Raw genomic sequence first — 23210 nt, 5'->3', positions numbered from 1 at the left:
CCAGGTCCTGGGGTGCAGCCACACTCCTACTGAAGCAGAATGAGGCCCTGGAAGTGGGAACCATTGACTCCAGCAATCATGAATGAGTCCCTGACAAGGCATGGCCCGACCCTGGATGGTAGCACCAGTGCTGAGAAGGCCCACTGCCCTTAGGGCACTCAGATTCCTGGTGTGTCCTGGCAAAAAGGCCTTCTTGTAGAATCTGTTGATTGTAAGGGACCTAATTAGGGAAAGTCAGGTGACTCTGTTACAGCAGAGCACAGGGAGAGGTGGGAAGGGGCCACTGTCACCTAAGTTCCCGGACTGAGAGGCGGCTTCAGACAGAGCCAGCCCCGGGAGCCACACTGACGGCGGCAGATGCGCTGTCGCATGAATCTTTGACACTGCATGCTGCCTGCCCCCATCTGTGACCCCTGGGCCCTGGCAAACTGCCTGACATAACAGTGACCAAACTCTGCCTGGTCTGCCCAACTATGCTTAATCCGGATCAGGAGCCCTGGGACCACTAACCTTCAGTCATCACTAGTGGGAGAATCCAAACACCTCTTAGAAAGGCTCCACAGATTCCTGAGTCTTCACATTTACACTGCGTGATGCACAAATCCACTGTTTCTTCTGCTACAATTCCGTGGAATCTAACTCCAAGCACAAAGTGCCACATCACGGGTGCTCAATAAAATATTAATTGACTGGCTGATCTCCATTAGCAAAAATCGATCACCACCACTAAACAGTTACTCACACCTCCTCATGTGAAACGTTTTGAAGTGCCAAGCGTGTATCAGAACATGCTAGGCACTGGAAAAGCCAGACGACGGGTGCTGAGCTCCAGGAACTCTCTTTCTCAGGCAACTGACAAGTCTTGTGGACGTGGAGGCTTGGTGCCCCTGCACCCACATGAAGATGCAGAAGCATAACGCTGTCTTCATCACTCTCCAGCCTTCCAGATGCACTGCTCCAGGTCAGCCTCCTTCAGTGAGCTGCTCCATCATTTCATTCTTAACACAGAGGTGATCAGACCTGAAATCTGAGCAAGTGGTGTGTTTTACCAGGAAATGACAGATGGCATAGCAGCAAAGGGCAGTACTGTTCCGGGCACCGAGCTCAGCTGATGGAAGGAGTTTACCAGGGGATCTTATGGGGACGTCAAAAGCAGTCACGAGATCAGTAATGGGGAAAACAGCTGCAGAAACAGGATACGGGAGCGTGGGGAGAGTTCCTGCAAGGATGCTCCCAGATTCTGCTGACAAATACTGTCCTATATGAGATCATTCTCCTTATCCATCAAATTTATGTTTAAATTTCTGAAAATATGGTATTAATATGTTTAATTTTAGAAAGTCTGAGTAGTATGGATGAATAAAGAAATGATCATAGCCCACTGAAATGAAGCAGGGACCTCATGGTCCTTGCCCCCCATGTCCTCTGTCAGACTTCTGTCTGTGGAAAAACCTTAGCCAAAGAGTAAGTTTAATCAGGGAGTGAGAAAATGAAGAAACAAAGGAAAACAGGCCAACAGGACGAAGTGGTAATAGTCAGTAAACTTGGTGAAGGACCTTTCGTTCTTCCTCAAGGGCCATAGACAATATTCTGAGCCTATCCTGCGAGCAGTCTTAGAGATACTGAAACTCCCACCAGGAGGGAACTTAACTACATGACCAGACTGTAGCTATGACATCAGCTGCCACAATTCCGAGAAATGTCCTCAAAGAAATGGGATCAAACCAACCCTGGAACTGAAGACTAACTGTACTTGAAACAATCAAGGTGGCACTAGTCAGACCACTGATGACCAATTTCAAGGTGACTGTTGGAGCTCACTGGGCTGTTTCTGCATTGGAGCTCCCTCTGTCTGTCTATAAAAGCTCCCGTACCCTGGTTGTCAGTGGAGGGGGGTCAGCCTTTGGACAGGAGTCTGCCCTCCTGTGCTTCCCCACCACTTGCCAACATCCAAAACAAAGCGAACTTTCCTTTCCACCAACCCTGCCTTCTTTATTGGCTTTTGAGCTGCAAGTGGATGGATCCCACTTTTGGTTTCACCACCATCTACTGGAGAAGGGAATGGAAAACCATGTCAGTATTCTTGCCTTGAGAACTCCATGAATAGTATGAAAAGGCAAAAAGATATGACACTGAGAGGTGAACCCCATTGGTCACTGGATGTCTAACATGTTACTGGAGAAGAGTGGAGGGAAAAACTCCAGAAGGAACAGAGAGGCTGAGCCAAAGCGGAAACAACGCCTGTTTGTGGATGTGTTTGATGGTGAAAGTAAAGTCCAATGCTGTAAGAACAATATTGCAGAGGAACCTGGAATCAAGGTAAATTGGAAGTGATCAAAGAGGAGACAGCAAGAGTGAACATCCACATTTTAAGACTCAGTGAACTAAAATGGACTGGAATGGGCAAATTTAATTCAGAGGACCATTATATCTACTACTGTGGCCAAGAATTCCTTAGAAGAAATGGAGTAGCCCTCATAGTCAACAACAGTCCAAAATTGAAGTACTTGGATACAATCCAAAAATAACAGAATGATTTCAATCGGTTTTCAAAGCAAACCATTCAATATCACAGTAATCCAAGCCTATGCCCTAACCAGTAATACTGAAGAAGCTGAAGTTGAATAGTTCTTTGAAGACCTACAAGACCTTCTAGAACTAACACCCAAAAGAGATGTCCTTTTCATCACAGGGGACTGGAATGCAAAAGTAGGAAATCAACAGATACCTGGAGTAACAGGCAAGTTTGGCCTTGGAGTGCAAAATGAAACAGGACAAAGGCTAACTGAGTTTTGCCAAGAAAACCTGCTGGTCATAGAAAACACCCTCTTTCAACAGCACAGATACAACTCTACACTTGGTCATCACCAGATGGTCAATAGCAAGATCAGATTGATTATATATTATATGTAGTTGAAGATGTAGAAGCTCTATACAGTCAGCAAAGACAAGACTGGGAGCTGACCCTGACTTAGATCATGAGCTCCTTGATGCAAAATTCAGACTTAAATTGAAGAATGTAGGGAAAACCACTAGGCAATTCAGGTATCAGTTCAGTTCAGTTCAGTTCAGTCACTCAGTCATGTCTGACTCCTTGTGAACCCATGAACCACAGCATGCCAGGCCTCCCAGTCCATCACCAACTCCTGGAGTCCACCCAAACCCATGTCCATTGAATTGGTGATGCCATCCAACCATCTCATCCTCTGTCATTCCCTTCTCCTGCCCTCAATCTTTCCCAGCATCAGGGTCTTTTCCAATAAGTCAGCTCTTTGCATCAGGTGGCCAAAGTACTGGAGTTTCAGCTTCAACATCAGTCCTTCCAATGAACACCCAGGACTGATCTCCTTTAGGACGGACAGGTTCAATATCCTTGCAGTCCAAGGGACTCTCAAGAATCTTCTCCAACACCACAGTTCAAAAGCATCAATTCTTCGGCGTTCAGCTTTCTTTGTAGCCCACCTCTCACATCCATACATGACTACTGGGAAAACCATAGCCTTGACTAGACAGACCTTTGTTGACAAAGTAATGTCTCTGCTTTTTAATATGCTGTCTATGTAGGTCATAACTTTCCTTCCAAGGAGTAAACGTCTTTTAATTTCATGGCTGCAGTCACCATCTGCAGTGATATTGGAGCCCAGAAAAATAAAGTCAGCCACTGTTTCCACTGCTTCCCCATCTATTTGCCATGAAGTGAAGGGACCGGATGCCATGATCTTAGTTTTCTGAATGTTGAGCTTTAAGGCAACTTTTTCACTCTCCTCTTTCACTTTCATCAAGAGGCTCTTTAGTTGTTCTTCACTTTCTGCCATAAGGGTGGTGTCATCTGCATATCTGAGGTTATTGATATTTCTCCCTGTAATCTTGATTCCAGCTTGTGCTTCTTCCAGCCCAGCATTTCTCATGATGTACTCTGCATATAAGTTAAATGAGCAGGGTGACAATATATAGTCTTATCGTACTCCTTTTTCTATTTGGAACCAGTCTGTTGTTCCATGTCCAGTTCTAACTGTTGCTTCCTGACCTGCACACAGGTTTCTCAAGAGGCAGGTCAGGTGGTCTGGTATTCCCATCTCTTTCAGAATTTTCCACAGTTTATTGTGATCCACACAGTCAAAGGCTTTGGCATAGTCAATAAAACAGAAGTAGATGTTTTTCTGGAACTCTCTTGCTTTTCCTATGATCCCGTGGCTGTTGGCAATTTGATCTCTGGTTCCTCTGCCTTTTCTAAATCCAGCTTCCACATCTGGAAGTTCACGGTTCATGTACTGTTGAAGCCTGACTTGGAGAATTTGAGCATTACTTTACTAACGTGTGAGATGAGTGCAATTGTGCAGTAGTTTGAACATTCTTTGGCATTGCCTTTCTTTGGGATTGGAATGAAAACTGATCTTTTCCAGTCCTGTGGCCACTTCCGAGTTTTCCAAATTTGCTGGCATATTGAGTACAGCACTTTCAGAGCATCATGTTTTAGGATTTGAAAGAGTTCAACTGGAATTCCATCACCTCTACTAGCTTTGTTCGTAGTGATGCTTCCTAAGGCCCACTTGACTTCACATTCCAGGATGTCTGGCTCCAGGTGAGTGATCACACCATTGTGATTATCTGGGTTGTGAAGATCTTTTTTGTACAGTTCTTCTGTGTATTCTTGCCACCTCTTCTTAATATCTTCTGCTTCTGTTAGGTCCATACCATTTCTGTCCTTTATTGTGCCCATCTTTGCATGAAATGTTCCCTTGGTATCTCTAATTTTCTTGAAGAGATCACTAGTCTTTCCCATTCTATTGTTTTCCTCTATTTCTTTGCATTGATCACTGAGGAAGGCTTTCTTATCTCTCCTTGCTATCTTTGGAACTCTGCATTCAAGTGGGTATATCTTTCCCTTTCTCCTTTGCTTTTTGCTTCTCTTCTTTTCACAGGTATTTGTAAGGCCTCCTCAGACAGCCATTTTCCTTTTTTGCATTTCTGGTTTTAGAAAAGGTAAAGGAATCAGAGATCAAATTGCCAACATCCACTGGATCATCAAAAAAGCAAGAGAGTTCCAGAAAAACATCTATTTCTGCTTTATTGACTATGCCAAAGCCTTTGACTGTGTGGATCACAAGAAACTGTGGAAAATCCTGAAAGAGATGGGAATACCAGACCGCCTGATCTGCCTCATGTGAAATGCTTGTCTGGATGAAGCACAAGATTGCTGGGAGAAACATCAATAATCTCCTATATGCAGACAACATCACTGTAATGGCAGAAAGTGAAGAGGAACTAAAGAGCCTCTTGATGAAGGTGAAAGAGGAGAGTGAAAAAGCTGGCTTGAAACTCAACATACAAAAAATGAAGATCATGGCATCTAGTCCCATCACTTCATGGCAAGTAGATGGAAACAATGGAAACAGTGACAGACTTTATTTTCTTGGGCTCCAAAATCACTGTGGATGGTGACTGCAGCCATGAAATTTCTTGCTCCTTGGAAGAAAAGCTATGACCAACCTGGATGGCATATTAAGAAGCAGAGACATTACTTTGCCAACAAAGGTCCATCTAGTCAAAGGTACGGTTTTCCCAGTAGTCATATATGGATGTGAGAGCTGGACAATAAAGAAAGCTGAGCGGCAAAGAACTGATGCTTTTGAACTGTGGTGTTGGAGATGACTCTTGAGAGTTCCTTGGACTGCAAGGAGATCAAACAAGTCAATTGTAAAGGAAATCAGTCCTGAATATTTTTTGGAAGGACTGAGGCTGAAGCTGAAGCTCCAAGACTTTGGCCACGTGATTCAAGGATCTGACTCATTAGAAAAGACCCTGATGATTAGAAAGATTGAAGGCAGGAGGAGAAGGGGACGACAGAGGATGAGATGGGTGGATGGCGTCACCGACTTAATAGACATGAGTTTGAACAAGCTCCAGGAGATGGTCAAGGACAGGGAAGCCTGGCGTGCTGCAGTCCATGGGGTCACACAGAACTGGACAGGCTGAGCGACTGGACACAACCACCATCTAGAAGAAGCATAAGTTAATATTTAATATAGTCAGTAGTTTTCTACTTGCTTCTTTTTAATTAAAAAAATTTTTTTAATTGAGATAATCCTGATCTTAAAATTTTATAACTTGCTCTAAAATATAAAGCTTCCTAAAAACATTGTTTTGGGACTTTGCTGAGTGGTGCAGTGGTTAAGACTTCACCTTTCACCATAAAGTGTGTGGGTCTGATTCCTGGTCAGGGAGCTAAGCTCCCACATGACTCACAGCAAAATTCCAAAACATAAAACATAAAAAAGAAACAATACTGAAACAAACTCAATAAAGACTTTAGAAAAATGGCCCTCATCAAAAAAATCTTTTAAAAAAACATTATTTAATACTTCATAAATATTTCAATGGCTACATAAATATGTCATTGGACAAATGTTTAGTAATATAATGAACTATTCTCTCATTAATATGTTTTCACTATTTTCATTAAATTTTTGTAGCTATAAATAACTCTGGGCTTCCCAGGTGGCGCTGGTGGTAAAGAACCCACTTTCCAATGCAGAAGACATAAGAGATATGAGTATAATCCCTGCATCAGGAAGATCGCTGCAAGAGGGCATGGCAACCCACTCCAGAATTCTTCCCTGGAGAATCCCATGGACACAGGAGCCTGGCAGGCTATAGTCCATAGTGCTGCAAAGAGTCAGACACAAGTGAAATGATTTACCACGCATGCACACACGTACCTAACTCTATGTTCAACACAGAACATTTTGGAGTATTATCTTAGTGAGGGTTCTCAGAAGGATTGCTGTATCCCTTGACATGAAGAACTTAGGGAGGAACATCCCTAAGACATGAAGACCTTAGTGTCATAACATGTATTGACAAATTCCTTTCTAAATAGAGCAGTTTGAAGTTGTGACAAAAAGTGTTTTATCACTTAGGAGGAGTCTGTGAAAGTGCTCTTTTCGAAATAGCATCGTTATTCTGGATTATTCTCATTAAAAATAATCTTTGCTAGGACTTTCCTGGAGGTCCAGCAGTTAAGACTCCGCCCCTCCAGAGCAAGGGGTGTGAGTTCGGTCCCTGGTCAGGGAACTAAGGTCCCACATGTCATGCAACACAACCAACAAATAAATAAGAATAATAAAATAATTTAAAAAATAATGTTTGCCAATTGTTTTGTATTTCTTTTGAAGTTAAACAACAGAGATGGTAGCTAGTGACAAAAAGTCTGTGCTCACCTTTCCTTTGCATGAGGGTGTGCTAGGAAGGAGGCGTGGCCCAGGTGGGGCTTCAGTTCCCAGTCCAGCCTGTCTGCAGTCTGCGTGTCTAGTGAGGCAGTCCTGCTGAGGGGCGCTGGGCAGGAGAGCTCGTGTCACAGCCAGGACAGTTTTCTGGAGAAGCCCACATGCCTTCTCCACTTGCTCTTCCTTTGCTGTCTGGATGAAGAGGGCACTGCGGCCCTGAGGGAAGGCAGAGCGACAAGGCAAAGGAACCCGTATGCGTCAACCCACCAGGGAGGAGAGCCACGGACAGCTAAGGACACTGCTTCACGAGAAAGAGATAAATGTTTATTAATTACCCCATGGAAATGCTGGCGGCCACTTGTGACAGTAGCTGACTATCCACCCCATCGTAGGTAGCCACATGAAAGACGACCACACAGAAAAGACACCAAGTGTTCCTTTATCTTTATGTAACAGAAAAGGCCATAATTTGTTGTTCATTTTTCAGTCACTAAATCATGTCCGACTCTTTGCAACCCCAAGGACTAAAGCCTGCCAGGCTTCCTTATCCTTCACTGTCTCCTGTATAATGGCATATATATGGTAGTTCAGTTGGTAAAGAATCCACCTGCAATGCAGGAGACCTGGGTTTGAACCCTGGGTTGGAAATATCCCCTGAAGGGAACATCTACCCTCTTGAGTATTCTGGCCTGGAGAATTCCATGGACTGTTATGGTCCATGGGGTTGCAAAGAGTTGGACATGACTCAGCGACTTTCACATGCCATTATTTATATATATATGTGTGTGTGTCACAAAATTCTTTTTAAAGGTAAAAACCATACACACACACACACACACACATCGTATATATATATATATATATACACACATACACATCACAAAATTCTTTTTTTAATATTTGGGACATCTGAGTCATGGACATGGGTGGTCTTCCTTCTTTCAGGCACAAATACTTAGTGTTGATGCAGTTCCTAATTCCAGAGCCTTCCTGTTTCACCATGAAATTGATGACAGTGGCTTCAGAGATGGCCCACCAAGTAGGCAGGTGACCTCTGCTCATTCTGTCTTCAGCTTTACCTCCTCTTTCTGTGGAAATCTGTGTCTGTCGTGGGGCCGTTTATTCCCGGGCCTTTCAAAGTACCTTGTCATGGCTACAGATCCACGGAGCCTGCATCTTCACATGCTTTTCAGCTTAGATCAGGGAATCGCTGTGGCATTAAATTAGCCACAGGAGAGCTCCATCGCAGTTTCCAGGGGGGGTTGGGGGGGTCTGCAGTTATACTTTCCTGGCACATAACTGCATCTCTGCAGTTTTCAGTGGGTCATATCTATTTATACAGGTGAGATAAGAAGCCAGGGCAGGGAGCTCAGTTACATTCAGAATGTTCATTTTAAAAGTCCAGAGAACCTTCTGGAAGCCTAGAGTGTTTCTGGGGAAAGATGCATGAAAATGAGGCTTCAATGGATAAGCTCTGATGTGTTTTATTTTTTATCTTGGGCATCTTAAAATTCATAGCAACAGTTTATACTTGGGACACACAGTTAATTCACGTGTCTAATGCATGAAAAACACACCTATTTTTGTGCATTATCCACTATTTTTCTCCCTTTCTTTATAATCCGTCTGACAGGCAGTTGCCACAGTCTTTTGTTGTCACATGTGACAGCATTTTCCAGCTTGTCCTACAGGATGAAAAGTACAAGAAGATTCTTGGTACATCCAGGAGGAACAAGACTGAGGGCAGTCCCTTACCGCACAGCTCGTCAGCACAGCACTCTGCATCTCCTGGGCAGGCTCTTCAGGAGCATGCACATGCTCTTCTCAGAGGCTAAGAGCCAGGTTTCACACATTACTGTGTCCAAAAAACCCCAAAGCCTGGAAAGGGAATCCAAAAGCTGAGATCACACCTACTCCAAGAACTGGGGGAAAACCACATGGAGAGTGTGAGTTACCGTACTGCCTGATGTTTCTGGGATTTCCTTCTGGAACCCTTACAGGACCTGCACCACAGGGCAGACCTGGCGGCCACCGGGACATCCCAGTTTTGACCTTTTAGCTCATTCTCCTGCAGCTGCTTAGGGCTGCACTCACCAGTTTGCTTCTTTTCAGTTTGGGGAAGAGAGAAGTAACGGGGGAGTCTAGCACATGCAAACTCAGGTGACGAACGTGACTGTGTTTGGGGATTACAGTACATGTGCTTGGATCTGGGCTCTGCACAAAGGAAATGGAAAAGCCTTATTTCAACTGCCAATTTTAGAAGAAAAATCACTTGTCTCCTCATTTCATGAGGAAATAACTCTAAATCACCAACAAAACAATAGATGACATATACTTTTTATTAAAAAGGCATTTTTGTGGCTAGATGTTACTTTACGTCACATTTTCAAAGAACTCTCTGAAAATCGCATTGTCTTTGGACAGATGAATTATTTTAGTTTTGATGGATCCATCCTCTGGGTCATGCTGCTATTTAGCTCCCTGTGTGTGTGCTCAGTCACTTCAGTCGTGTCTGACTCTTTGCAACTTCCTGGGCTCTAGCCCGCCAAGCTCCGCTGTGCATGGGATTCTCCAGGCAAGAAGACTGGAGTGGGTTGCCATGCCCTCCTCCAGGGAATCTTCCCAACCCAGGGATTGAACCTGCGTCTCTTATGTCTACTGCATTGGCAGGTGGGCTCTTTACCACCAGCGCCTCTCTGAGTCTACTGACCTTTCTTTCCTGTATTGACTATGTGTCCCCCACCTGCCGCCCTCTGAACACACCATCAGATGGAGACAAGCAGCGTGCCCTCCGCAACACCCTGACTGGCACTTGGATTTACCGGGCTGAGGAAGAGGAGCCACGCCGGGATGAGCTGCCAGGTGCCTGCGCACAGTCCCAGGTGTGGACGGAGACCCTCCTGCACGGCTGTCAGGTCGACTCCTGCCGCCATAGGAAACACATGTGACCCCAGCCTGGCCCTCGGGGAAGCTCATCGCGTGGCAGCACGAGGTGGGCTGGGAGCTGGCACCCCAGACACGGATCTTCCAGAATGCTCCTCTGTTAAAACAGACTTCTCAAAGGCTGCTCTCCATGAGTGGGAATGATGGCGCCCACTGCCCGTCCAACCCTGAGGTCCCTTCTCACCTTCTGAGGAGCCTGTCTACTGTTCTCCAGACTGGCTGCACAGATTTCCAGTCCCCGAAGCCGTGCACGGGGGTTCCCTCCCTCCACACCCTCTCCTGCAGTTGTTACTCCCCTGGCCCCCTCCCCATCTGTGCCTGGTCACTGCTTCTGCAAGCCCCGCAGCCGCCCACTACCTCCCTCCTGAGAGCCCTGACAGCCTTTGTAAATTCTGGGCCATGTCCCACATTCCAGACTTCTGTGCTTCAGTAGTAATTTATCACCATTCAGACAACAGCTGGAAATATGCCATATGAACCAAGCTTAAGCTATTAGTGGGAGCTAAAGGCCAAATACACGGTACTGGGGCTTGAGACACCTATTTTCAAATTGCGGTGAGAAAAATAAAGTCATAAGGTGCTAGTGTAGACGGGCCCCCAGTGTGAGTCAACTCCCCAAGCAATGCATTCTCATCAGGGATCTGGCTGGAAGGGAGTGGTGTCCTCGGAGCCTGAGTGCAGGACGGGAGGGTGTGAGGGCAGCCTGATGAATCAGAGCGCAGATTCTGCAGCCACAGGGCCTGGGGTCAGGCGCCCAGCTTCACAGCCTTGTGGCTGGTGACAGTCCTGGACCAGCCGCTCAGTCTCCTCTTACGGGTGTGGATACGAGCAGCCTCGGGCTTCTCGGGTTTCTTAGGCTGATCCCTGCAGGTGACGTGAAGCAGCGCGTGGCAGGGGTCACACGCTCTGTAAGTGCCAGCTGCTATGTGGCGAGTCTGTCCAGCCCTGCCCGCTGGACACCCGCGTGAGCTGGTGGAGGACGGGGGACTGCGTGGCTGCGGGACAAGGCACCTTGGAGTCTATTCTCCACCGAAAAGAGATCCAGAGAGGGAGAGAGCTCTGCCGGCCTGTGACCCCGAGACACACGGCTGACAGTGGTGCAGCAAAGACCCTGGGCTGCAGCGCCCACCGCGGTCCCTCCCTGGAGACGCCGGGAAGGATCCCACCAGAGCCCAGCCCCAAAGCTGCAGGGCGGGGGACTGTCTGTGCACATGGGGCTGCCCAGCACCCTCAAAGGGGTCCGAGTGGCCTTCCAGGGACAAGGGTGGGTGATGAGAGCAGGCTAGGAGGCGTCAGTTACCCCGAGCTGTAGTGTGTACGGCCCACCCAGTGAAAGGCTGGCACTGCTGGGGGGCTCCAGTCACCCCAGAAAAAGAGATCTCATGAAATTCGATCAACTCTTGGGGGCTTTTCTCATTTCCCTCCTTCCTAAACCATGCAGTTTTCTCCTAAACATATGTGTTTTAAATATAGTCTCGGTCATGTTCAAGAGAACTGGAAGTCAGGCGGGGAAGATGTTTACCTAGCATGTCTACTCGGGGCTTGTGGGTCCCCCACATGCAATTTCACTCACAAATAAGAGACAGGTAATAAAACACGTGGACACATAGACACCGTTAACAAAGCCGAGATGACACCGGAGCAGCAGTAATGCTCTCTTCTGGCTGACGACGTAACTTGCCCTGGCGGGGGTCATCTTAACTCTCAGTGAGCACAGACAGATGGACATGGGTGTTCTTCTTCCCGTGTTCTCGCTGAAGGAAGGAGCTGCCTTGGGCCTGAGGACTGACCTCAGGGGCCCCAGGCAGGGCGGGCATGGCTCAGCATCACCACCTAAGGGACTCTAGATGACGGCTTCATGCGCTCGTGCTGTCTTTTCAGATGATCACTTCTCGGGGACAAGAGTCCTTTCACGCATTTTTGGTATTTCAGCAGTATGTAGTCAAGTCCAGAACACAATAAGGGATTCCCTGGTGGCTCACTGGTAAATAATCTGCCTGCCAATGCAGGAGATGTGGGGTCTATCCTTGGGTCCAGACGATCCCCTGGAGAAGGAAATGGCAACCCACTCCAGTGTTCTTGCCTGGAAAACCCCATGGACAACGGAGCCTGGTGGGCTACAGTCCATGGGGTCGCAGAGTCAGAAACAATCGAGCAACTGAAAAACAACAATCTTTTCAGAGGGACACTAGCTGCAGTGAATTAGGGCCCACCCATATGGCTTCACTGTAACTTCACTACCTCTTTAAAGGCACCGCCTCTGATTACAGTCACATTCTGAGGTTTAGCGGTTACAATATCAACATATGGACCTTCTGGGGACACATTTACCCCTTAACAGGGTGTTATCTGAAAGTGTGGTTCCTGTCTTCTTGTTGTTCAGTCATGTCTGACTCTTTGCAACCCCATGGGCTGCAGCACGTTAGGCTTTCCTGTCCTTCACCATCTCCCAGAGCTTACTCAAACTCATGTCCATCGAGTCGGTGATGCCATCCAACCACCTCATCCTCTGTTGTCCCCTTCTCCTCCTGCCTTCAATCTTTCCCAGCATCAGGGTCTTTTCCAATGAGTCAGCTCTTCACATCAGGTGGCCAAAGTACTGGAGTTTCAGCTTCAGCATCAGTCCTTCCAGTGAAACCCAGGACTGATCTCCTTTAGGATGGACTGGTTGGATCTCCTTGCAGTCCAAGGGACTCTCAAGAGTCTTCTGCAACACCACAGTTCAAAAGCATCAATTCTTCAGCGCTCAGCTTTCTTTATAGTTCAACTCTCACATCCATACATGACCACTGGAAAAACCATAACCTTGACTAGACGGATCTTTGTCAGCAAAGTGATGTCTCTGCTTTCTAATACACAGTCTAAGTTTGTCATAGCTTTTCTTCCAAGGAGCAAGCATCTTTGACTTTCATGGCTGTAGTCACCATCTGCAGTGATTTTAGAGCCCTAAAAATAAAGTCTTGTTTCCATCGTTTCCCCATCTACTTGCCATGACGTGATGTGACCGGATGCCATGATTTTAGTTTTTTTTAATGTTGAGTTTTAAGCCAGCTTTTTCACTCTCCTCTTTCACCTTCAAGAGGCTCTTTAGTTCCTCTTCGCTTTCTGCCGTAAGGGTGGTGTCATCTGCATATCTGAGGTTGCTGACTAGTCTTGATTTTTTTAAATTAATTTTTTTATCTTAATTGGAGGCTACTTGACAATATTGTAGTGCTTTTGCCATACATTGACATGAATCAGCCATGGGTGTACATGTGTTCCCCATCCTGAACCCCCCTCCCACTTCCCTCCTCATCCCATCCCTCAGGGTCATCCCAGAGCACCAGCCCTGAGCACCCTGTTGCAATTAGAAGAAACATATATAAGCTCAAGCATGACTCTTGAAATATTAGAAGCAGATGCCATCTTTAAAAAAATATTTTTGAAAGTAATTTTATTTATTTATGTCTGTTCTGGGTCTTTCCTGCTGCACTGGCTTGTCTCCAGTCGCAGCAAGCAGGGACCTCTGGTTGGGGTACGGGGACTTCTCACTGCGGGGCTTCCCTTGTGGAGCGCAAGCTCTGGGGCGTGCAAGGCTAGAAGCTGCAGGCTCAGTAGTTGTGCTGCCCGGGCTTATTGGGATCTTCCTGGACCAGGGATCAAACCCGTCTCCTGCATTGGCAGGCAGATTCTTTACGACTGGAGCCAGCGGGGAAGCCCAGATGCCAACTTTTAAATATATACCAAATAAATTCCTTTTCTTCCCTTAAATGATTAGTGATTTTTAGGGAAGGCAGATGGAGAAGGCAATGGCTACCCACTCCAGTGTTCTTGCCTGGAGAATCCCAGGGACGGGGGAGCCTGGTGGGCTGCCGTCTATGGGGTCGCACAGAGTCGGACACGACTGAAGCGACTTAGCGGCAGCAGCAGGGAGGGCAGAACAGCTCCTGGCAGCACTTCAGAAGATTTGTGGACATTCTGGTTTCACAATGACTGGCAGGTGTCGCTTTAAGGCACAGAAATTGATTATTTCTGTAGCAGCACATGGCGAACCACATCTAAAAATCTACCACTTGCTTTTGTTCATATTTTGTAACTATAAAATATGTGATGTTATTATATTTTACAATCTGTATTACAATTTACAAAGAGGGCATTATTATGGTTTTTTGAATCTTAGGTAAACTACTTATGAATTTTATATTAAAATCATGATGGTGGCATTACAAAATATTTGTTTTAAAACAGTGCTGTGTTTGATAGGGTTGAGGCTCTTTGCACCAGATGTTAAACTCCTAAAGGTGAGACTGTCTCTTCATCACTTTTCTTTTCCAAACTCTAAACCACAGGGGCTCATGGAGGTGTTCAGCATATAGCAGTTAATTAAGTAAATACTTTCCACAGGTCTTTTGTTCTTACCACTGTGGAAATGCTGAGGAAGGAGGAATGTAAACAGCTCTGTGTCAGGATGTTTCGCTTACATCTGCAGATTTTTGGGTAAAGTACTCTTCATTAACAAAGGAGAATAAAGGGCCTGATGAACCATGGGGAAGGGAGGAGAGCGGCAATTTCTTGTCCTGAGAGGGCAGGTGGTCTCTTATACCTGAACTCCCTGTCTCTACAGAGACTGATCTACAGACTGAGACCGCCTTGGTTCCTAGTCACGTGGAGTGGACTTGGAACGTCTTCCTAAATGGAGCCGCTTGTGATCCCAGCCCTTCCAACTCCCTTTCCAAAAGAAAGCTGATGAGGAGTCAGACGTCAGGTGACCCAATCCTCACCCCGTGATCTAGGAAAACAAGCGGATCAGCTCAGCGGGCTAGTCACTGTGACGCTGTGGGCCGTGTTCCTGGGATGCTGACTCTGGGAGCAGAAGGAGAGGAAGGGGAAGGTGGGCGCTACTGAAATCTTGCCACAGGTCTCAGCTGACCCCATGGGTCCTTTTCACTTCTCCCAGATTTCAAGGTTTGTGTGTGTGTGTCAACTACACCCCATACTGACCAGTCTGCGGTGTGGGCTGCCCCAGGGAAAGAGCATGCCCTTGAGTGAGCTGGCTCCCCTCAACTGAGAAGGGTGCTCAGAGGGGCTTGGGGGACAGCTGAGAGCAGCTTGCACTCCTGGGGTGGGGACATCAGGATCGCTGCCAGTGTCCACAGTGTTTCAGATTCACTTTTCTGGGCTTCTTCCAGCCAACAAGTGCAGACTCAAGCATGTGGAGGTGAATGCCCTGAGTAACATAGGGTTATGGTCAGGTTCTCACTCTGACTTGTGAAAATTTTCTGTCTTCTCTTTGAAGAATTGAAGTCTTGCTTTTCTCCTGTTTTTGTGAAAATAAATATGAAGAATGAAATAAATGCATCCAAAGCTGAAAACAGTCAGTAGAATACCCCGTCTACAGCAGAGAGAGGACTTTTCTTTCCTGCCCTAACAAAGACCATCTCTCCCCTCATAGGATGAAGGTGATAAATCCTGTGACACTCAGCATGGGAACTCAGAACAAACAAGAAAATTCCGCTTACACGCTCTTCTCTCAACTACCTTTGAAGGTGATGAGGAAAGTAAAAAATATTCTGTGGCAGGACAACCAAACTAAAAAAAAAAAAAAAAAAGACAAATGACTTGCACCCTCATGGCAGGCCTTGCCTGGTGTGTAGCGTGTGTCTACATTATACGTGAATCACACCTCCTCTGAGCAGGGGGATGAAATCAACCTGTGAGAAGAGCTTGGGTAGCTTCTTCAGAGGCCAGCACTGTAATACTGTAATTCCATGATTAATTTATCTCCTTTGCATCTCATACAAGGACCAAAGACTTGTCGTGCATGCATAACTGGAAAAAACAAAAACAAAAACCTTGATTAAACTATGGATACAGTGCTAATTGTTCATAATTTCTTTGTCTCAAAAGTGTATGAAACTGCATCTCTAACTCCTGATCAATGGAGCAGTTCTTGGAGCTTCCCAGATCTGTTTCCTGGGTTATAATCCTTAGTTTGGCTCAAATAAAACACTCTTTTCTTTCTTCTTAGCTTGATAGTTACTTGATTTTTTCATTGACTGCACTGCAGTGTACCAACTGCCTGGGCCACTTTGTCTCCTGGTGGTTTTCTCCTCCACTCTTGCCAGATGCTTTTAGGAGAAATTCTCAGATGGCGTCCTCAGACGACCTCCTGCATTCAAACATTTCCTCGGCTGAAAGACTTAGGCTCCTTATTCAGACTAATTTCAGCACTCAGACGATCCAAAAGGCTGGTGTTTGTTTTCCTGACTAGGAGGAGCTTTATGCTTCGGGGCCAGAAAAATCTATTTTGATTTCAGTATTAGCAGCTGAAACAAAGGCATAACACAAGCAGCAGATTTAAAGGAATATTTTCATGGTTTGCATGCCATGGAGGGTCTTTCATCCTATGTTCACACCAGGCTTTTCTATCTTTACAGAAAAAGTCTGAGTTCTGGTGTTCACGGCCCTCTGCCTGTAGGGCAGAATGTTTGGATTATCTGCATTGAATACAATTCTCAGAAACAATGTCCATTTGTGTCCTGCTCAGAGTGGTTCCTGGAACCTCCAAAGATCCCACAGAAATTTCTTCCTGGGTTGGCTGTCTCTTAGCATTCAAGCTTTGGACTTTGATTTTCCTTGTGGGTCTCACAGGCATGACTTTGGAAGGCAGATGACCTTAGGGTGGTGTGTGTGTGCTCAGTCGTGTCTGACTCTGTGTGACCTCATGGACTGTAGCCCACCAGGCTCCTCTGTCCATGGGATTCTCCAGGCAAGAATCTTGGAGTGGGTTGCCATTTCCTCCTCCAGGGGATCCTCCCCACCCAGGGATTGAACCTGTGTCTCTTGTGCCTCCTGCACGGGCAGTTGGGTTCTTTACCACTGTTGTAAGATACGAGCAAATAGGCAGCAGCCCTGCACCCAGCAGCTTCAGAGAAGGGGCGGAGGCCGGGCGGGTGGAGCTCTGGTGAGGGGCCTTACTGTCAGCTTCTTGTTCGGCTCTTTCATTCAACAGCCTGTGTGAGACTCCTCCATATTTTGGGGGTGCACAGGTGTGGGTTACTCCCTGTCTTGCTGGGCAGGGTCAGTTTAAACCTCCCTCCACTCCTGACTGTTTCATCATCAGAACCTGTCAGTGCGATCTCAGCAAACAGATCTAAACCAGCTCCCCTGGTCCACCACCCCCACCCCCCGCCAGGCCCTGCCATGCGGCGTGGAGGCTGTGTTGGCCTTGGCGCGCGCTGGGGGTGCGGCGTGTCTTCTCACCCCGATCCCTCTCCCCTCCTGTGCTGTCTGCACAGGGGGCCTTTAAACGGACGAGGACCTGTGAGGTGATGCCAGCGGCCCACGTGGGCTCACAGGGCCCCACCTAACCGTGCCCCGCCATTATGTACTCCGGAGCTCTTTCCCCTCCTCTGCTTGGGCACCTCAATCGGGCAAATTCCTACCCACCATTCCTCAGAGAGGCCACCTCCCCAGCTGCCCTGTCCGTACGGAAGCTCCCTGTCACTTCAGGCGCGGTGACGCCACGCCCCACATTAAAGGACGACGCCTTGTCCCACTAGGCAGTGGGACCCTGGCCGGTCTGGTTCCCCTCCCGCCCCGGCTGTATCACAGTATCTGGCACAGTGCCCGAGAGGCAGCTCTCCACGTATTTCTGGAACCTACGACGGATTAAAGTGTCAGGGACATCACGACATTTATCAGAAAATGTATTACGGGGACTTTCCCCTTAAAGCTGTACCATCCATGGCTTTGCAGCTGAAAACGGGCAGGTTGGGTACCAGGAACTCTGAGTGCCGTCCAGCCCCTTCAGTCCCTGGTGGCAACCAGCCCCTTCATGAGCTCCTCTGGACAAAGTGTTTTCCAGAAACACAGCCCCTGAATTAGAAGCGGCGTGGACGCGATGCCCGAGCCCCAGCCTGAAACTGAAGCACTGACTCCATCAATGCACGCAGCATCCATAGGGAACAGCATCCATGCCAGCCCCGCTGCCTCCCCACCACTGCAGCTAATGCATAATTTATTCAGAAGTTGTGAAGCAAAAAGAATGACATAAGAAGTTGACCAAACTCTGAGTTGCCAGTGGCTTTTTAGACCACAAGAGGGAGATGTTTAAACTCCAGTTCAACATAAAGAAACAATTAGAAGAAATTGGCAATCATAAGGTTGGCCAGATGGACACCTATTTATATGATGTTGACTCCGGAATTCCATTTATTTTTAAGCTACAAAAATTCCAATTCTTTTTGTCTGCAATGTAATTTGCATTTTAAATGGCGTTATTAAAGATAGAGAATTGTCTGCCTTAAAATCCAATTTTAAGTCTAACTAGTGTGCAGAAGTGTAAGTATTCAATGAAGTGACAAAGAGATGAAAATTCTTCTCGAAATGAATCTTTTTTCTAAAACAGCCTCAGGGACGAAATTAGCTTTCTTTAAAAACTTACTGCTTCTTGGAAACATACTCAGAGACACGGAGAACAAACCTGTGGTTGCCAATGTTGCGGGGGGTGGGGGGCTGGATTGGGAGTGTGGGGTTGGCAGATGCAAACTATTACAGATGGGACAGATCAACAACAAGGGCCTACCGTACAGCATATGGGACTACATTCAGTATCCTGTGATAAACCAGTGGAAAAGAGCATGAAAAAGAATACATATACATGTACAACTGAAACACTTTGTTGTACACCTGAAACTAACACAACAGTGTAAATCAACCATAGTTCAATAAAAAAACTTAGTGTATGTTTCACTAATTTTAAATATTTAAGCACCTGTGTCAATCATCGGATTCTTTATTTATTTATTCCTTGGCCATGCTGCACACAGCTTGCAGGATCTTGGTTCCCCGACGAGGGACTGAACCCACACCCACAGCTGTGGATGCGCACAGTCCTAACTGCTGGATCACCAGGGAATTACCTATCACAGAGTTTTAAAAGAAGTGGACAGCCTATGGCTTGAGAATCTATTAAGAGCACCGAGTCTGACCACAGACGTGTTTACCTACCATGAGTTCATTTATAGTCGCTGCACCTTCCAGCCCCCCGGCTGCCCTGAGGACATGGGTGAGGTGTTGACAGGGCCTGACCCAAGGGCAGAAGAAGGCTTTCTGAGAAGCGAGAGAGAGAGTTGAGGGGTGCTGAGATGGAGCCTAATGACCGTGAGGATGACAACGCTGCAGGGTGTCATGCAGTCCAGATTCCTTGCTGGGAGCGTCATAAGGATCAGCCAGTAATGTTCCAATTCAGGGGTGAGAAAACTGAGGCTCAGAGAGAAGGTCTGAGGGTCTTTTGAACAGAATCCCAGGCAACTGTCAAGTCTGGGGGTCGCTCAGATCACTGGGCCCTGGGGAACATGTGCTCAGTCGCTCAGTCCTGTCCGACTCTGACCCCGTGGACTGCAGCCCACCAGGCTCCTCTGTCCACAGGATTTCCCAGGCAAGAATACTGGAGTGGGTTGCCATGCTCTCCTTCCAGGGATCTTCCCCACCCAGGGATTGAACCTGGGTCTCCTGTGTCTCCTGCATCACAGACGGATTCTTTACCACTGAGCCACCTGGGAAGTCCCCAGGTAATAGAGTCTTTCCTATAATGGACCAGGGCTATGTTGTTACCCCTATTGAGAACAGCAGGATTTAGCCAAGGTTCTCTTCTTCCCCTAAAACGTTCTGCCCTAAGATGAGAGAGGACAGCCGTCACGGCGTCTCAAGGGCAGCTATTTCTGGAATGGCTGTCCGTGAACAGTAGATGGGGTAAAGACGCTGGCTTTCTGCTGACTCAGCAGTGTGATGTCAAGGCTCATGGGAGCCCAAGCTCACCTGAATCACCATGAACACACACCATTTCAGGTTCCTAGGAAGTCGCGGAATGCGCTCGAATCAGATGACTTGTAAAAATTCCTGCGCTTTCCTGTCGCGGCCCAGAGCTGGAGCGTGTGTCCTGTGTAAACACTCGCCATGTGCTGCGAGCAGATAGCTTAAGACCGTCTTCCCGGCTCAGGTGCTAACAGGGGAGTCAGACACTCCTGCTGCTGACCGCCTGTATCTCCAGGCGTTTGCTCCTGACCCTGGCCTCACTCCGCCTCCTAACAGTGTGCCAGGAACAGGCTTTTTCTTTTTTTTGTTTTTAAATCTTGTATATTTTTGCAACCCCCTGCAAGTGCTGAATTGCTTAATATTTTACATCTGCTCAATTCATATTTTATAAAATAACTAGTTCTTTAATACTGGCATTAAAGAATCCTTGTTAGATGGTGGGGGGACAAAAACCTAAAAAACCAACCAACCAACCTTGGGGCTCCTTTAAGCACTCGGAAAACATTGCTGGTTTTTCTTATCAGAAGACGTGTGAGAAAATGGCACTCCTAAATATGACTAAATGACCCACTTCTCATCCTTTATATTTCCCCTGGCACACAGCACATGTTTATGGGTGAATGAGCACCTGGTGTTTGGGCTCAGCTTCGTCTGGAGGGGAAGCCAGACGAGGACGGAGACCAAGGCCAGTCGTGACAGTGCCTGCGCTGTGGACACCGAGGTCAGAGCCACAAGACGCTGGGCCAGGGTGACTGATCCTCGGGTGAACCAGACTCCACAAGGCACTCCAGGGAGATACCCTGTTCTTTCCCCCTAGGCTGGCGTGTGCGGCTCCTAAGGAGACCAGGAGCCTTAAAAATACAGGCTCCTATTTAATAGAAAATAAAACACCAGTGGCCTACAGACACTTTTTTTCAAGTTTAAAATTTTTATCCACAAACTGCCGTCATGTGCTTTCACCAGCAGCACGCTGGAATATTTTTTCTACTGGCGTGAGAGTCATGACTCCCATTTCTGTCAGCAGGTCATTGATACTTGGCTTCTCTGTGCTTAGCGGTCACATCTGCATAGCGGAGACGGTAACAGAAGCCGGCACCTCAGAGTTCTGGTGTCAGGATGAAATGAGTAAGGCATCAAAGGACTCAGCAATCAAGGTGATACTCAACAAATGTTAGCTGTGATCATGCCTATTGCTTTTAACGTGGAGACAGGAGCCGTTCCTCGCAGTGCTGAGGTTTATGTTAAGAGAACCGGACAAGGACCTCCCTGGTGGTCCAGGGGTTAAGACTCTGCCTGCCGATGCAGGGGGCATGGGTTCGATCCCTGATCCGGGAAGATTCCATTTGCTGTGAGGGAACTGAGCCCGTGTGCCCCAACAAGAGAAGCCACCACCACGGAAGCCCGCGCACCACAGCTGGAGAGCAGCCCCCACTCACCACAGCTGGAGAGCAGCCCCCACTCACCACAGCGGGAGAAGAGCCCAGGCACAGAAACAAAGACCCAGCCCAGTCACAGACGGAATACAAACACTTTTAAAAGGAGAGAGCTGAACAAGAGAGCATGCTAAAGACACTGGGCACCGAATCCACTGCACTTCTTTGGGGAGGTCTCTGCCACCAGAACCCTGCCTCTCCTTCATTTGAAGGGACTGTTGAGGTCTGAAGATGCAGCACTTGTTCCGTGACCATGGAAGGTGGGTCCCCCTTGTTCGCACACACTTACATGGAGAACTGGTTGAGCTGACATGCTCACCAGAGAGTCTGAGTCTGGAGAGGCTAGGTGTTGGCCAAGGTAAGCTAACTGATGCTGGTCAGGGGTAGCTTGGAAAGGGACACCCACTCCTTGGGTGGGCGTTTGGAGCTTTTGGGGTGTGCAGGGTGGCCTTGGGCTGCCTGTGGCCACTGACAGGTCACATAACTGTGCTCCCCCACTCCACTCTCTAGGAAGCGCTCTGTACTCCAGGTGATGGGGGGGGGGGCATGAGGGTGGCAGCCCCGCAAAGGGACCCCTGTGGGGTTAATGTCTCTTTCCAGCAGGCTCATTCTGCAAGTCACTCCAGGGAGAAATACTGTTCTTTCTCCCTAGGCATGTGTGGCTCCTAAGGAGACTAGGAGCCTTAAAAATACAGGCTCCTATTTAATAGAAAATAAAACACCAAAAAAAAAAAAATAAATAAAAAAATTAAAAAAAAAGAAAATAAAACACCAGTGGCCTACAGACACTTTTTTACAAGTTTAAAATTTTCATCCAGAAACTGCCGTCATGTGCTTTCACCAGCAACATGCTGGAATATTCTTTCCACTGGCATGACAGTCATGACTCCCATTCCCTTTTTCCTGTCAATCTTCAGACATCTGTCTCCTGCCTCCCATGGCCAAGCACTTGTTTTGGAATATGACCCTTCAGTGTCACTGTAATAATACTTGAAGATGCCGCGGAGTGCTGTCCCCAGAGATGCAGAAGACACGCCCCCTCCCTGACGTAGCAGATGCTGCAGTGGGGCGGGAGGCCAGCAGAGAGGGGTGGGGGACTGGTGTGAACAGCACCCTGAGAGAGGTGCCAGACCTGCCCCGTGAGCTGGAGATGAGGTCCCCCTGGGGCAGCCTTGAGGGAAAACGGGAGGAGTCTGGGAGCACCGCACACAGAGGACAGCGCTGACGCAGGTCCTGGAAGAACGAGCAGGCGTGACGCTGCAAGGCTGAGCAGTGGATCCGGGACGAACCCACAGCCCAGTCTGGCTGAAAAGTAGGTTATCTTAGGGAGCTAGTGGAGATAACACTGCTCTGGGGGAGATAAAAATGCTCTGTGAGAACTTTGTTTGAGGAGAAGTTTGGATTTAAGTCAACAGGCAACGGGGAAGCACTGATAATCACTCAGCAGAAGAGCTGTGGGGCACTTCTGTAAGAAAGACACAAACTGCAGACCAGCTGGCTGCCCTGAACCTCTTGGTCATGCCAAGGACCACTCAGCCTGCTGCTGAACTGGCTGTCCCGTATCGCCTGCATTTGTGTTTTATAACGTTTAATTTTTACTTAAGAATTGTAAGTCGAAATATAGTTGATTTACAAAGTTGTGTTAGTTTCAGGTGTAGAGCAAAGTGATACACATATATGTACACATATACACACTCACACACACATATATGGGTTTCCCGGGTGGCTCTGTGGTAAAGAACCTGCCTGCCGATGCGGAAGACGTGGGTGCGATCCCTGGGTCAAGACGATCCACCGGAAGAGGATCCCA

Source organism: Cervus canadensis, chromosome 14 (genome assembly GCF_019320065.1).
Source record: "Cervus canadensis isolate Bull #8, Minnesota chromosome 14, ASM1932006v1, whole genome shotgun sequence".
NCBI classification, from domain to species: domain Eukaryota; kingdom Metazoa; phylum Chordata; class Mammalia; order Artiodactyla; family Cervidae; genus Cervus; species Cervus canadensis.
The sequence above is the reverse complement of the archived record's forward strand: the minus strand, read 5'-3'. Positions refer to the sequence as shown.